The sequence below is a fragment of the Vulpes lagopus genome, chromosome 2, assembly GCF_018345385.1.
Source record: "Vulpes lagopus strain Blue_001 chromosome 2, ASM1834538v1, whole genome shotgun sequence".
Classification (NCBI taxonomy): domain Eukaryota; kingdom Metazoa; phylum Chordata; class Mammalia; order Carnivora; family Canidae; genus Vulpes; species Vulpes lagopus.
In genome coordinates this window covers 161,907,290-161,921,719 of record NC_054825.1, presented here as the reverse complement: position 1 = coordinate 161,921,719, position 14,430 = coordinate 161,907,290, and the positions used below count along the sequence as shown (strand labels likewise).

Genomic DNA, 14,430 nt, shown 5'->3' with positions numbered 1-14,430 from the left:
CTCTGGGAGCTGATCATGCCCACCTCCTCCTCTCTCTGAGCTCCTGTCACTCTGGCTCTGCCTCTCTGACCACCTGTCTGTCTGCTCCCCCTGTAGGTTCCTGTTTCTCTCCATGCCTCCCTCTCTCTTTCTCTCTCTTTCTCTCTTTGTGTCCATTTCTGTCTGCTTCTCTCTGGCTCTGTGTCTCTTTATTTCTGACTTGGTCTCCCTGACTTTCTTACTAAGTCTCTCTCTCTTCCTTTTTCTGCCTCCGAGTCCTCCTTTCTCCCTGCTGGTCCATCTCATCCAGCCTCTCCTGGAGCTTTCCCCTGCAGGACACCAAGTCCTCACTCCCTGGGTTCCCCTGGGAGGCAGGGAGTGAGGAACCATGGCTAGGTTGGGTCTTGCCTGAGCCTGGCTGTCAGGGAGAAGGCCAGTTTGGGGCCCAAGTAAGAGGCACCCCGCCCACCTCACCAGGGTGGGGCCGCGTCTCTGACGCTGTTGCCAGGAGCCTGGCTGCCTGGTGTCTGGCTGTGTCAGGATGATGGATCCCCCGATGGGAGCTGAGCCCAGAGCAGGAGGGGAGGGAGATTCCTTTACCCCAGGGTGGAGGTGGGGGCAGCCTAGGCTCCACTCAGAAGCCGGGCATTTGGCTGCCCAACCCCCACCCCACCCTGCCCGGGTGGAGCAGCTGTATAAAACCAGATGTTTCTAAAACCAGAGTGTGAATGAGGAAGGAGGGATCACGGCTTTAAACCCCAATGGCTTCCTCTTCCAGGATCCAGGAGACCAGGCCCCCAGCCCCTTCCTCCCTCAGATGCAGGGGTCCAGGCCCCCAGCCCCTCCTCCCCAGACCCAGGAGTCCAGCTCCCAACCCCTTCCTCCCTCAGACCCAGGAGTTGGGGCCCCCAGTCCCCTCATCCCTCAGACCCAGGGGTCCAGAACCCCAGTCCCTCCTCCCTCAGATCCAGGAGCCCAGACCTCTAGTCCCTCCTCCCTTCCAAAAGTCCAAGCTCCCAACCCCGTTCTCCCTCAGATTCACATGTCCAGTGTCCCAGAATTCCTTGCAGGGAGAGATGACCATGGCTGGTAGTAGCCAAGACAAGGACAGATGAAACCAGGCACTCCCACAGGAGGCAAGAGGTAGTGGCAGGATCACCTCTAGCTCCCCTCACTGACAGCCATCTCTTCCAGAACCCTCCACTCCAGTGGAGGCTGATTTCTCTTCTGTGCCCTGGGTACACAGTGGCCCTCTCAAGATTTCCATCCTCACCAGAAAACATCAGAGTTTGGTTTACAGAAAACCAGGACAGAAGGAGTGAAGAGTGGGGAGATAATAAGGCAGATGTGGAGAAAGGGCAGAGGAAAAGAATATTTGTTCACTGTAGGGATGTCTCCTGCCCCGCTGGTGGGCCAGGCTCTCGGCTGGGTGATGCCACGCACACAGAGATGACTCAGACCTGGGCCCTGCCCTTGTGGAGATGCCAATCTTGCGAAGGAGACAGCTGTGTAAACAGAGGATCAAAGAGCAGTGCAAGGATGCTTTAACCCAGCTGGAGAATCAGGGTGGGCTTCCTGGAAGAGGTGATGTCCTAGAGGAGCAGAATCCTAACCAATGAGGAGTTAGCCAAGGTAAGGGTGGGGATGTGGCTGGTGGTTCAAAAGTGGAGTAGAAGGGCAGGCAAGGCAAGCAATGTCCTGGTCAGCAAAGTACAGGTGGGTTGATGTTGTAGAGGCATAAAGGGTGAAGCACTGGGCTAGGGGTGGGGTGCATAGCAGGGTTCACCCCATGCAGGGTTTTGATGGGCAGATTTGGGGGTCAACATTTGGTTCTGAGGGTGCAAGGGAAGGCTGGGAGCGGAGGCTGTGCCAGACAAACTGGATGGAGAGATCAGGGACTCCTGGCAGGGGTGTCTGAGTGGCAGGGGTGTCTGAGTGGCGAGGGTCTTCTCTGAGCAAGTCTGAGCTGGGACGCAGGCAGTAGCTGCAGGGCTGGAGCAGAGGCCCCTGAGAACTCAGAGGAGCAAGGAGACCAGCTCACCGAGCTCCTTCTGGAGACATCTGTCTCATTTCGGGGGCAGGTCCCCCTTCTCCATGGTTACTTGTCTCCTGAGGAGCTAGAGAGAACAAGGGCCCCCAGGAAATAACCTGAGGAAGTGATGGGGTTTTGTTAAATACCTGAGTCCAGGCACATCTGGGCGGGAATCTGCCCTGTGTCCTGAGTGGGAAGGAAGTGCTTTGGGAGAGTTAGAGGATGGGGGCAAGGGGTGGGAGGATGGAGGGAGAGGAGGAATCAGAGAAGGAAGGGAGAAGGGAGAGGGGAAGAGGGAGGCTGGCTTACCTGGCCAAAGATGTCTAGATGGAAACTGTGCCACCCCCTCCTGTTCCCCTTTACCTCCCTTTGCTCTTTCCTATTTTGCACTGCATTTTTCACTTTCCTACATGAACTATAAGTTGCCCACCTTTTGTCTTCCTCGTATATTGTGCGTCCCTCTTGTCAGGAGGCAGGCTCCATAAAGGCAGTGGCCTTTGTCTCTGCTGTTCATGACTGTTTCCTCAGGATCTGGACCTGAGGCTGGCACATAGTAGGTGTTCAACAAACTTGTGTCAGATGAATGAGTGAGATCCTGATGGAAGACAAAATGGTAGATGGAGAGAGGAAAGAGAAAGAGGAGGAGGAAGAGGAGAGAAGAGGAAGGAACTGGGTGGATGGAGAGAGGAGGAAAGACAGGGCTGAGGGGAGAGGACAAGGGAGAGATCCCAGTGCAGGGACCCTCCCCCATCCCTGCCCAGCTACTGGAGGGGCATCCCTAAGTGGCAGACCTGAGAGGGATGGGATTCAGAGCCCCAGGGAGGAGGAGGGACCCTAGCCAGGTGCCCCAGGATCAGCAAAGATCCAAATCTGGAAGCAGACTGCCTCTGGACTTCGGGGAACTCAGAGGGCTTGGGTCCCAGCCTTGTTGGCAGCACAGCAGCCCACAGGGCCTTTCCTCCTCCACTCCCCACTTCATTCTGGGAAACACCTAGGCCTCTAAGATTCAGCAAAAATCCTGAGGGGGAGGGAGGGAGGGAGGCCCAGAGACTGCCTGTCCTCCTTCTGCCTCTAGGAGGAAGCTGTGAGGCCACCGAGGGGTGGGGGGCGGGGTTGGCCTGCCTGCCCTTAACCCTGTCCTGGCAGCTGGGGACACCTCATCCCAGCCTCCTCTGCTGCTCCTGTTTGTGTCCCTGGAGGAAACAGAAACAGAGAGACAGAGAAGGGAGAGGGAGAAGAAGGAGGAGACTTCTTTTTCTAGAGTTCTATCCTCTCCCAGGGAAGCAAGAGAGGGGTCTCTTTTTACAGAGAGGGAGCCTGAGGCCCCAAGAAGAGCAGTTTCATAGCCAGTGTGATCCAGCTGGGAGGCAGCAGAAAAGGAGGTCACCGAGGGAGGAAGGGCTGGGGGCTGGACCTCTGGGTCTGGGAGGAGGGGCGGGGGGCCTGGGGACCTGGACTCCTGGGTTAGAGGGAGGGATCTGCACTCCTGGGTGCTGAAGAGGAGGCCTGGGGCTCCACTTTGTTCTGAGCTCTGACAGAAAATTTTATGAGACCCAAAATTTACTCCTGCTCACATGGCTTTGGCTCTGTGTGTCTACCACTTCCTTCTGGAAGCAGTCCACCGTGAACCTAAGTCCACTTTCAGCACAGGCCAGGGCCTGGTGAGCTTCCATGGAAGGAATACAGCTGTCTGAGTCAGAAGACAGATGGGAGGATGTGGAGTCAGAGGGACAGTCTGGGGCCCTCAAGGAGGAAGCAGTTACTTGTGTGTTCTTGGCAAGGAGCCATTTCATTCCCCTGAGCCTCTCTTTCCTCATCTGTAAAATAGGAGTATCTCAAGTTGTCCCTTCAGATTAAGGGAGAAAGAGCATCTGCCTGGCACACTGCAATTTGAGATACGTGTCAACTATTCCTGAACCAGCAGTATGAGGATCTCCATGAATGATTCCGGTGGCAACAGGGGACCCTCCGCCTGCCCTGGCCACCTCAGTTGTGATCTGGGAAATCAGCCAGGTAGGGTCTGGGAGGGGCCCATGGTCTGGAGTCAGCTGCACCTGGGTTCCAAGGCTGTTGGCCTTAGGCAAGTCATGTCCAACCCTGGCAACATGTCCCTCTTCCACCCACAGGCAAGGAGAGCCCATGACCACACTGATGGGCATGGATGGAACTGTGCTGGCCACAGAGCGAATCTCTGGGTCCCAGCTTTCTCATCTCTGGAGGAGGGTGAAAAGACCTGGCCACTCCAGACTATTTCAAGAAGCTTGGAAAAGTTGGTGGAGTGGACAGTGTGCAGCACAGATAGTGTGCCATGAAGGGGTGCCCCTGTGGGCTCCAAATGGAAGAAGTTGGAGGAGCAGAGGCCTGTAGCCCTTCTCTCTGTAGTCAGTGCTGCAGGCGCCCGTCTTCTGGGGGCTCCGACGGCAATGCTGGGAGATGAGGAAAGGAAACCACGCAGCCTCTACTTGCTGTCTACTGCCAGCACCAGGCTGTGGGCTTACCCCAGCTCTTATCCTGGCCCTGTGCCTCTGATGCCAGAGAGGGGTTCCATCTTCCAAAGGATGAAATGAGCACTCAGAGAGATGACGAAGGAAGGTGCCCAAGAGCACATGACCACCAGCTACTCTGGGCAGCACCTCGGGAAGTCCTACCCATGGGCCTGTGGGCACCACCCAGCATCCCAGTCATCCCACCCCCTTATATTCTGTCTCCGTGAGTTCAGGGCCCCTGGAAATGGTTTGAACAAATGTCCCAGATGGTTGTTAGCTTGTGAAGGTTGAAAACCATGGTCCAAGGATTTCAGAGCAGAGTCTGCTGAATGATCCCCTGATCTGCTGATTGCCAAAGGGAGGTGCTATGGGGAACAAGGATTGAGGATGGGCGAGGGCAGGTCTGAGGGGAAGGGCCATGTCACTGTGGTCTGGATCTCAGAGGATGGAGAAAGCAGAGGGAGAGCATGCTTGTCTCTGGCAGGTGGAAAGAGCCAAAATGGTGGTGACCATGATTTATGCCACTCCCTGGGCCACCCACTTCACATTCATTAGCTCTAACTGAAGATCTCCCTCTGATGGTTATTACAGATCCTGTGTTAGAGAAGAGAAAACTGAAATTCAAAAAGGTAAGTGAGGGAATCCCTGGGTGGCTCAGCGGTTTAGCGCCTGCCTTTGGCCCGGGGTGCAATCCTGGAGTCCCAGGATCAAGTCCCACAACGGGCTCCCAGCAAAGAGCCTGCTTCTCCCTCCTCCTGTGTCTCTGCCTCTCTCTCTCTCCCACTCTCTATGTCTATCATAAATAAATAAATCTTTAAAAAAACAAAAAATTAAAAAAAAAAAAAAGGTAAGTGACCCATCCAGGGTCACACAAGTAGCAGAAGAGCTGGGATTTGAACATGGCTTCTACAGAATGGGAAGTCCATGTGCTTTCTGCACTGCCCTGTGCTGGTAAATGTTAGCATCTGGCTCCAGAAAAAAAAGTATATAAAAGTATAGAAAGACAATGTGTTTACAATAAAAGATTTTCTGATTATAAACGATAGGTGGCACACAGTTACCAATAATAATACAACACATAGGGCAGCCCTGGTGGCTCAGCGGTTTAGTGCAGACTTCAGCCCAGGGCGGGATCCTGGAGACCCGGGTTTGGATCGAGTCCCATGTCGGGCTCCCTGCATGGATCCTGCTTTTCACTCTGCCTGTGTCTCTGCCTCTCTCTCTCTATGTCTCTAATGAATAAATAAATAAAATCTTTAAAAATAATAATACTAATACAATACACGATACTCTTTGTTGTAAAATCCATACAACTGTAGTTTCAGGAGACTTGCTATTTCTTGAAAAACCCAGCACTGATTTTTATAATTCTGTCGCCAACAGTAATATCACAATATCAGACTGCAAAGGAATATTTGATTATTACCTAACCCAGCAAAGACATAGCTCATGTCACTGATGAACAAGTATAGGTCTGACATGAATGTTGGGTGGTATTTTTACTTACATTACTGAGAGAGACAAACGTGAAACAAAGATGTTGGAACTTGATTTGTTCATCCACTATAGCAAAGAAATTAGGAAGTGATGGATTTTAAGAATTTGTTGTCTTTTTAAAATGTGACTTAATTTTATATGCTAGATTTCTAATAATAGCTATAAAATTCCTGAAATTTTAACAGCTGTCTCTTTGTGAGAATGTATCTGAGACCTGAGACCTCCACCATGTCAGATTCCAGAAATCATGGTCTCTGCCTACTTTGAGGGTTGGGGGACTGAGGCCATCTGTAGCCTGTGGAAACAATACTGCCTATAGTGGGCATTTGTCTGTGGTGGTCTCTGCCTCAGGCACTAACCAGATGCTTCAGGTCACTGACGATTGTGCTTGGAATCCAGATATTTCTGTGTGCGGTGCTGGTGTTTCTCACAGCGCCCCTCTGTGTGAATGAGGTGGGGTGGGGAAAGGTTGGAAATGATTTTCACTGTCTTCACTGAGCCCTATGTCAACGCACCCACCTCAACTCTGCAGCTGCAGAAAACCCTGAAAAAACCCTGAAACCCACACTTTACCTTTACCTCTCCTGTGCCAGGAAAGTACTCCCTCACCCTTTCTCTTCGCTCTGTCCCTGGGCCCCTCCATCCCCTCTTCCTCCCTCCTTTCTTCTCTTTGCCCTCCTTTGTTTTTCTCTCTCAATGAAAATTTTACCAAAGTATAATATATGTACAGAGCATACTTATCATAAATGTAGCATCAGCAAATGGTCACAAGATCAAGGAGGACATCTCACCATCCCCTAACCCTCACCCTGTGCATGCAGCCCACCCCCTCCCCTTTGCCCCCATGCCAGAGGCAGTGTCCCAAGTCTAATGGACCCCTGTTTTAAAACTTCATATAGTGCAGGGTGCCTGGGTGGCTCAGGTGGTTAGGCATCTGCCTTTGGCTCAGGTCATGATCCTGGGGTCCTGGGGTCAAGCCCCACATTGGGCCTCCTGCTCAATAAGAAGCCTGCTTTGCTCTCTGTCTCACTCTCTCTCTCAAAGAAAAAAATTAACATAAAATTTAAAAACTTCATATGGTGCATCCTCTTTTATGCTTTTCTTCTTTTTTAAAAAAGGATTTTATTTATTTAGAGAGAGCAAATGTGCATGAGTGGAAGGAGGGGCATAGGGAGAGGGAGAAAATCTCAAGCAGGCTCCCCACTGAGTGCACAGAGCCTGCTGGCAGGGCTTGATCCCATGACCCCGAGACCCAGAGGCCCCCAAATCATCACCGGAGCCGAAATCAAGAGTCGGACGCTCAACTGACTGACCCACCCAGGCACCTCTTGTGCCTGGCTTTTGCTCAACACTATGAGTTTCATCCACAGTTGTGCACACGTGTTGTCATGAGTGGCTCATTCTCATTTCTGTAGGGGAATACTTTGTTGTGTGAATATTGTATCTCCCTTCATTCTGCAGACAATCCTCTACAGTGGGATTGTTCACAGACCCATGTTACAGGTGGGAAGGCAGAGGCTCAAAGCCATGAAGTCCTCGGGGCCAGGAGTCTGGGTCCCCAGCTCTCCCCCTTAGTCTCTCTAGAGCTGAGGTTCTCTGTTCTCTACCCCTCACAGGATCTATATTCTGAAGAGGCAAAACTTCTCAATCTTCCATGATTTCCAAAGGAGCACAGCTGAGGGGGGAAGCTGAGCCAGAAGGGGAAGTGGATCAGGGGCCGCTTGAGTAATAGGAACCAAGCCTTTCCTGATTTCCAAACAGTCAATGATGTGATGCCTGTGTTGGCACCATTTGTGGCTGAGCCAGAGCCTCCTAGGAATCTACATATTCAGCCCCTTAGCCCCATGCTCCTTTCACTGGGCCCTGCATGTTAGGTTGATTTGTGATCTTTTGGGCTGAGGACATACAGGTCTCTCTGGTTTTAAAGGTTATCAGAAAACACCAGTGGCTATCTCACAAATACATTTGTCAAAAGCAGAGAGAAATTTGGGAATACAAAGGCAAACAGGAGAGTGTGAGGGTACTCATTCCTTCATATTCCCTAGGGCCTGTACACGCCAGATTCTGTGGCCAGAATACAGACGCAGACAGGATTCAGAACAGTCTCGATGAGCTCAGAATGAGGTGAGGAGAGGGGGAGGGGGACCCTCAGTCAGCCTAGAGCAACATAGCCAAGCCTGTGGCCTCTAGCCACATACAGCTCTTTAGATTTAAATGGATTAAAATTAAATTTATAATCCAATTCCTCCACTGGAGATTTAGACTTGGGGCTGGATGCATGGCTGCCATGACAAAGAGTGGGTCAAGGAAGCAGAAAGTGAGAGTGACTGAATCTGAACCTCATTTCAACATGTGGGGTTTTCCCCACACCACTAAGCAATTCTTTGGCAATGGCTGGTGTCCTACAGTTTAACTCAATTCCAATACTAATCACCCTGAGTTAGAGTCACACCCCACAGGTTGGGGGCGGGGGGGCTCAGTCCTACAGGACTCCTCCTCTCTGCCCGCCTGTTTCTAATGCCAGGTGCAAGTCCAAATTGTCACCTGCTTCTGACCAACAGGCTATAAATCAGGTTCCCATGACCCCCTCGTTGGGTTCGATTAATTTGCGAGAGTAGTTCACAGAGCTCAGGAAACCTGTTTACTCACTAGATTACCATCTTATTACCAAGGATATTAAAGGATATGAATCAACAGCCAGATGAAGTGAAATGTAAGGAGAGGTCCCAATCAAAGGAGTTTCTGTCCCCATGGAGTTTGGGGGCCGAGCATGGTGGCATGTGAAAGCATTCTGGTTCCCCAAACTGTAAGTTCTCCAAAACCCACCCTTCTGGGCTTTAATAGAAGCTTCATTACATAGTCATGACTGATTAAATCTTTGGTTATGGGGCACCTGGGTGGCTCAGTGATTGAGCATCTGCCTTTGGCTCAGGGTGTGATCCCAGGGTCCTGGGATCGAGTCACACATCAGGCTCCCCCGAGGAGTCTGCTTCTCCCTCTGCCTAAGTCTCTGCCTCTCTCTCTGTGCCTCTTATGAATAAATAAATAAGTAAAATCTTAAAAAAAAAAATATTTGGTCATTAGTGACTGAATTAAATCTACAGGCCCCTCTCCCCTCCCAGGAGGTGACAGATGGGGTGGGTACTGAAAGTTGGCTCCTCTGGTGACTGGCCTCCATCCTTAGGTGCTTTTCAAAAATCACCTCATTAACATAACATCAACTTCATCACTCCCATCACAGGGAATTCCAAGAGATTTGGGAACTCTGTGCCGGAAACAGGGGTGAAGACCAAATATATATTTCTAATTATAAATCACATGATCACAGACATTTCCACAGTTGCTAACACACAAGCCACCTACTGACAAAATCACTTAGCTAAGGAAGATAGTGTCTTTGCCCTCCAAGAGAAAAGACTGGGCAAAAGGTATATAGAGAAAACAAAAACTCTATCAAAAACGTGCACAAATGGTCATAGTAGCCCTCTTCACAGTAGCCCAAAGGTAGAAACAAGCCAGATATCCATTAATGAATGGACGGATGGAGAGACAAAGTGTGGTCCATCCACACAGTGGAATATTACTCAGCCATAAAAAGGAACAAAACACTGATGCTTGCTATAATGTGGATGAACCTCGAAAAGAGAAAGAAGCCATACATAAAAGGTCACATATTATATGATTCCATGTAGATGAAATATCCAGAACAGGCAAATTCAGAGTTGGAAAGCAGATTCACATTGCCAGGGGCTGGGGAATGGGGAATTGCTGTTTGATGGGTATTGAGTTTCTGTTTGGGGTGATGAGAAAATTCTAGAACTAGAGAGTGGTGATGGTTATGCAATACGAATGTGCTTAATGCCACTAACATATGTACTTAAAATGGTAAATATTATGTGCTATTTTACCACAATTTTTAAAATGTGAAGAAAAACAAAGGTGTACAGACATCTAGTTAATGATTGATTGATGAGAGACAACTCCGGTGACTCACAGTCAGACAGACATGAGCTAAGACTTTCTTCCTCCCATGACTCTCTGCCTGAGGGCTACAAGCCTTGCAAATTCCCGGTCTCAGATCCTACCCTCCTCTCTCTAAAGGGGCATGAGAGCCTCCCTTTCCTCTGCCATTGGGAGAGGTCAGGCACAATATTCAGATGGTTTTCAAAGATAGGCAAAATGGATCTGTGAGAGATAACAATGTGTCATCAAGCATTATATCTTGTGGATTCTGTGCTAGAGGAAGTCAGGCTCTTGTCTCTTTGGTTATCCTGACCAGATACAGAAGGGGTGCCCTTCTCCATCCCTTGTGTGGGGATGATCTTGGGAATGAAGAAGAGCATGGTAGTAATTATAGCACAAATACGTTGCTGGGGATAAGAGTTAGTTAGATTGGCTGTGCAAAATACATGTGAGCTCTTGCCAAGAGCTTTACTTCCCTTCTAAACTTTGTGACAGCCTTTCTCAAATGGTTGTTGGAGAATGAAATAGGTTAATACCACAAAACCTGAGCCAGTGCTTGACACACCATATGTACTGAATAATGTTTGGTTTTTACAGTTATTTTGCATTTGAGGAACCTGAAACTTAGAGCATTTAAGTTAATTGCCTACCGTCACTCAGCAGCTCTGGCTATCAGATTGTAGCCAAAGTCTCCGTCTGCTCCTGCTCTGTCATCCTGCCTCTGCACCTGAGCTGTCTAGTACAACAGCCATTCACCCCCATATTTTGAGGAAAACATGGCTAGTATTATTTGAGATGGGCTGTAAGAGTAAAAGCACCCATAAGATTTCAAAGACTTAGAATGTTAAAAAAAAAACAGTGTGAAACATTTCCTTAGTAATTTTTATATTGATTACATATTGAAATGACAGTTATTTGGCTACTGGAGATTAAGTAAAATATTTTCTAAAAATTAACATCATCTGTTTCTTACTTTTCAAAGTACCTTCCAGACCATTTAAAGTTACATACATGGTTCATGGTTCTATGGAACTTCAATGCCCTACAGTCTGAAAAGTAACTTGCAGATATTCCTCCGCCCCTCTCTGCCCCAACTAACCACAGAGACACCCTGAGAACTGTTTGTCCTCAAGAATCTTTAAGGCAGTCATTTGCAAAGCAATGAATAAGGAAGATTCTGCAATGACAGGAGAGGATACACTGTGCACCTATTACTCCACCACAGTTTGAGGGTGGACAGGAAGCCTGCTATCTGCAACCAGTACAAGTCATGGTGGCTCCCATTTACTGAGCCTCTTCTACGACGGGCCATCACTTTGCAGCATCCCCACTCTTCTTGCCTCTGAGCTCAGCAAGTTCCAAACTGGCTAAACATCATCATCACCAAATGACAGAAGAAGAAACTTTGGCTTGGAGAGGGGAGGCGACTGCCCTAAGATCTAGGGCTGCAGCTTTGAGGAGGCAGAGCTGAGTCCTGAAGATGGGTCCCATGGAATAGCCTGCACCAGTCTCTTCATGTGGAGACCAGGCATCACTGCTCTGGAAGACTACTGCTTCCCTATTACCCGCATTTCCCATAGTCCATAATAATTCCTTTGGCCCTTCTGCTTTCTCCTTAAAGCCCTGAACCTCCTCTAGCATGCCCACTCACAGCTGATGCCCTTGCTTTGTACTCCACCAAATCCACCCTTCTGTCTGCTCCTGCATGGCTGTTCTTTGCTTTTGCCTCCGTGACCAACAAGCAAGTACCCCTTCCCAAGACTTATCCTTCCACTTGTCTTCTGAATCTCACCCCATCCCACTTTCTCAAGAACTACCTTCCTTCACTTTCCCCCTTTCTCCTGTAGCAACAATATTTTCTCTCTATTCCATCATTCTCACCTGCACCCCAATATGGTCTAGAACCTCTTATCTTATAAAAAATTTATTCTTTGAGGGGTGCCTAGGTGGCTCGGTTAAACATCTGCCTTTGGTTCCCAGGGTCCTGGGATCTAGCCCTGAATTGGGCTCCTTGCTCAGCTCCTTGGGTATCCTGCTTCTCCCTCTTCCTCTGCCTCTGCCCCCACTCTCCCCTGACTCATGCTCACTCTCTCTCTCTCTCTCTCAAATAAATAAAAATAAAATCTTAAAAAAAATATATTCTTCTACTCCACATCCTTCTTTAGTTTCTAACAAATTCCTTGGCTCTCTTTCACGGCAAAACATACTGAAGGAATACTGTATATTCACTATATTTATTTCTTCACCTTGCATTCCTCTATAACTCACTCCAAAGAGTCTCTTGTCCCCACGATTATGATGTGCCATGGTCGAGCTCCCCAGTCATAGAGATACATTTGCCACCTGGACTTTCCACAGACTGTTGTACTGGCTCTGGACAGTCATAAGTTCTGGTCTCCTGTGAAGAATAAAGACAGTCATCCTAAAAACCTTATTCCCAAGACCCTGAATCAATTAGGGTGCTTTCAGTTATAAGTCATTTACAGTTTATAATTACACCTAACAACATCTAAACCCAACACAACATTTATGGTCTACTTTACAAGAATTTTGGCAAGTTAGGTTCTGTCTGAAAAGCATCATCGAGAACCACATTTATTTTAATCCTTCCACTTTATCATCCCTAATTGGTGGCTTTCTTCCTGGAGATTGCCACCTAATGGCTGCAAGATAGCTACCACAGCTCCAAACTTCACACACAGCATCCCAAGCCAGGAAGATGAGGATGAAATGGGAATCACTGAAGGATTTTTTTTAAGATTTATTTAATTATTCATGAAAGACACACACACACACACACACACACACACAGAGGCAGAGACATATGCAGAGGGAGAAGCAGGCTTCCCACAGGGAGCCCCATGTGGGACTTGATCCTAGATCCCGGGATCACACCCTGAGCCAAAGGCAGATGCTCAACCGCTGAGCCGCCATGGTGCCCCTCACTGAAGATTTTTAATTGGAAGTAGAGCATGTTCAGATTTATGTCTTATAGAAATTTCTTTGGGGTCCTACATATAAGACACATTTTAGAAGGTCCCCAAGGGAGGAAGGGTAACAAGTGTGGATGTGACCAAGAATCAAAAGAAAGTCATAGTTTTACTGGAAATTAAACTGAAGAATGGCAGAGGGCACTACTATGCATAGAGAAGGATTTAGGTGCTGAGAGAAAATGAGACATGGGACCCCACAGACTAACTCCCAGAAAAATTTCCAGGTCTTTGGAAGTCTGGTGTTCTTCTGAAACTGGGCTTCTTGGGTGCCCCTGTATGTCTCCCATAAGCCCTCTTTACTGAAGCATATGTGAGTTTTGTTCTTTGCTACCAAATGGCCCAGATTAACACACCAGGATTTGCAAAACTGACAGAAGCAAAGTGACTAAGGTGGGAAAAAGGAGTTCAAGTGGACTGATTTCTGAGTGTCCTCAGTATCTAATCTGTGTAAGGCCAAATGAGAAATGATATTGGGCTTGGCCTTGGTCAGGCAAATTCCTGCCCATGTTTCAAAAATCTCTGACCCTTGTGGTAGCTGATATCTGAAATAGCCTTTGTGAACAGCAAAATCTTTCAATAAATCACAGTGCCTGAGATGGTGAAGCCAAATGGCCTGGGCTAGAAATTCAAAGTTACCACTTATTAGTTCTGCAGTTGATCAAGCCATCCAACCCAGGGATTGGCCGACATTTTCTGTAAAGGGCCACAGTAGTTAATATTTTATATTTTTTTGGCCATAGTGTCTCTATCACAACGATTCAACCTTGCTGTTATAGTACGAATATAGCCATTGACAATACATAAATGATGAGCATGACTATGTGCCAAAAAAATTTTATTTAAGGACACTGAAATTGGAATTGTATATGATTTTTATTTGACACAGAATATTATTCTTTTGGTTTTCTTCAGCTGTTAAAAAATATAGAAACCATTCTTGGCTCATGAGCCAATCAAAAATAGATGAAGGGCTGGATTTGACCTCTCTTTTAACTTTACTATGCCTCAGTTACACCATCTGTAAATTAAGTATAATAATGTTCACAGAGGACATGTTAGAGCAAAACAAGTAAGATAAATAATGCAAAATTATCCTGGATTAGCACGGATTAGTTAGCAAGAATTATCATTAGTTAGCATGGATTCTTGTGTAATACATATTACCATATGCTAGTAATCAGAAAAGAATCTCTTCCTCCCCTGTTTTACATTCTCTCTGGGTGAACCTATCCACACTTAAGGCTTCAACCACACCTCATTAATAATCCCCAAATCCCTGCCTCCAGCTCAAACCTTGCTGTTGAATTCCAGGCACATCATCCTGGGTTCATTTGTCTCTTTAGGCCTATTTCCAGAATTTTATCTCATTACCTCCTCTGATAATTCCATGTGATGGAAGGGACTGTGTCCCTCCAAAATTCATATGTTGAAGCCCTAACCCCACTACCTCAGAATGTGAGTGTATTTGGAGACAGAGCAT

General features: G+C 47.9%; 1 long non-coding RNA gene across 1 annotated transcript; it reads left to right on the top strand.

Moving 5' to 3' along the window:
* Positions 1-3,843: 3,843 nt before the first annotated feature.
* On the top strand, positions 3,844-11,912 carry LOC121485031. Its single transcript, XR_005986184.1, has 4 exons — positions 3,844-4,024; positions 5,089-5,126; positions 8,040-8,118; positions 10,940-11,912. It is a non-coding gene; the product is annotated as an uncharacterized LOC121485031 (long non-coding RNA).
* The last annotated feature ends 2,518 nt before the right edge of the window (positions 11,913-14,430 follow it).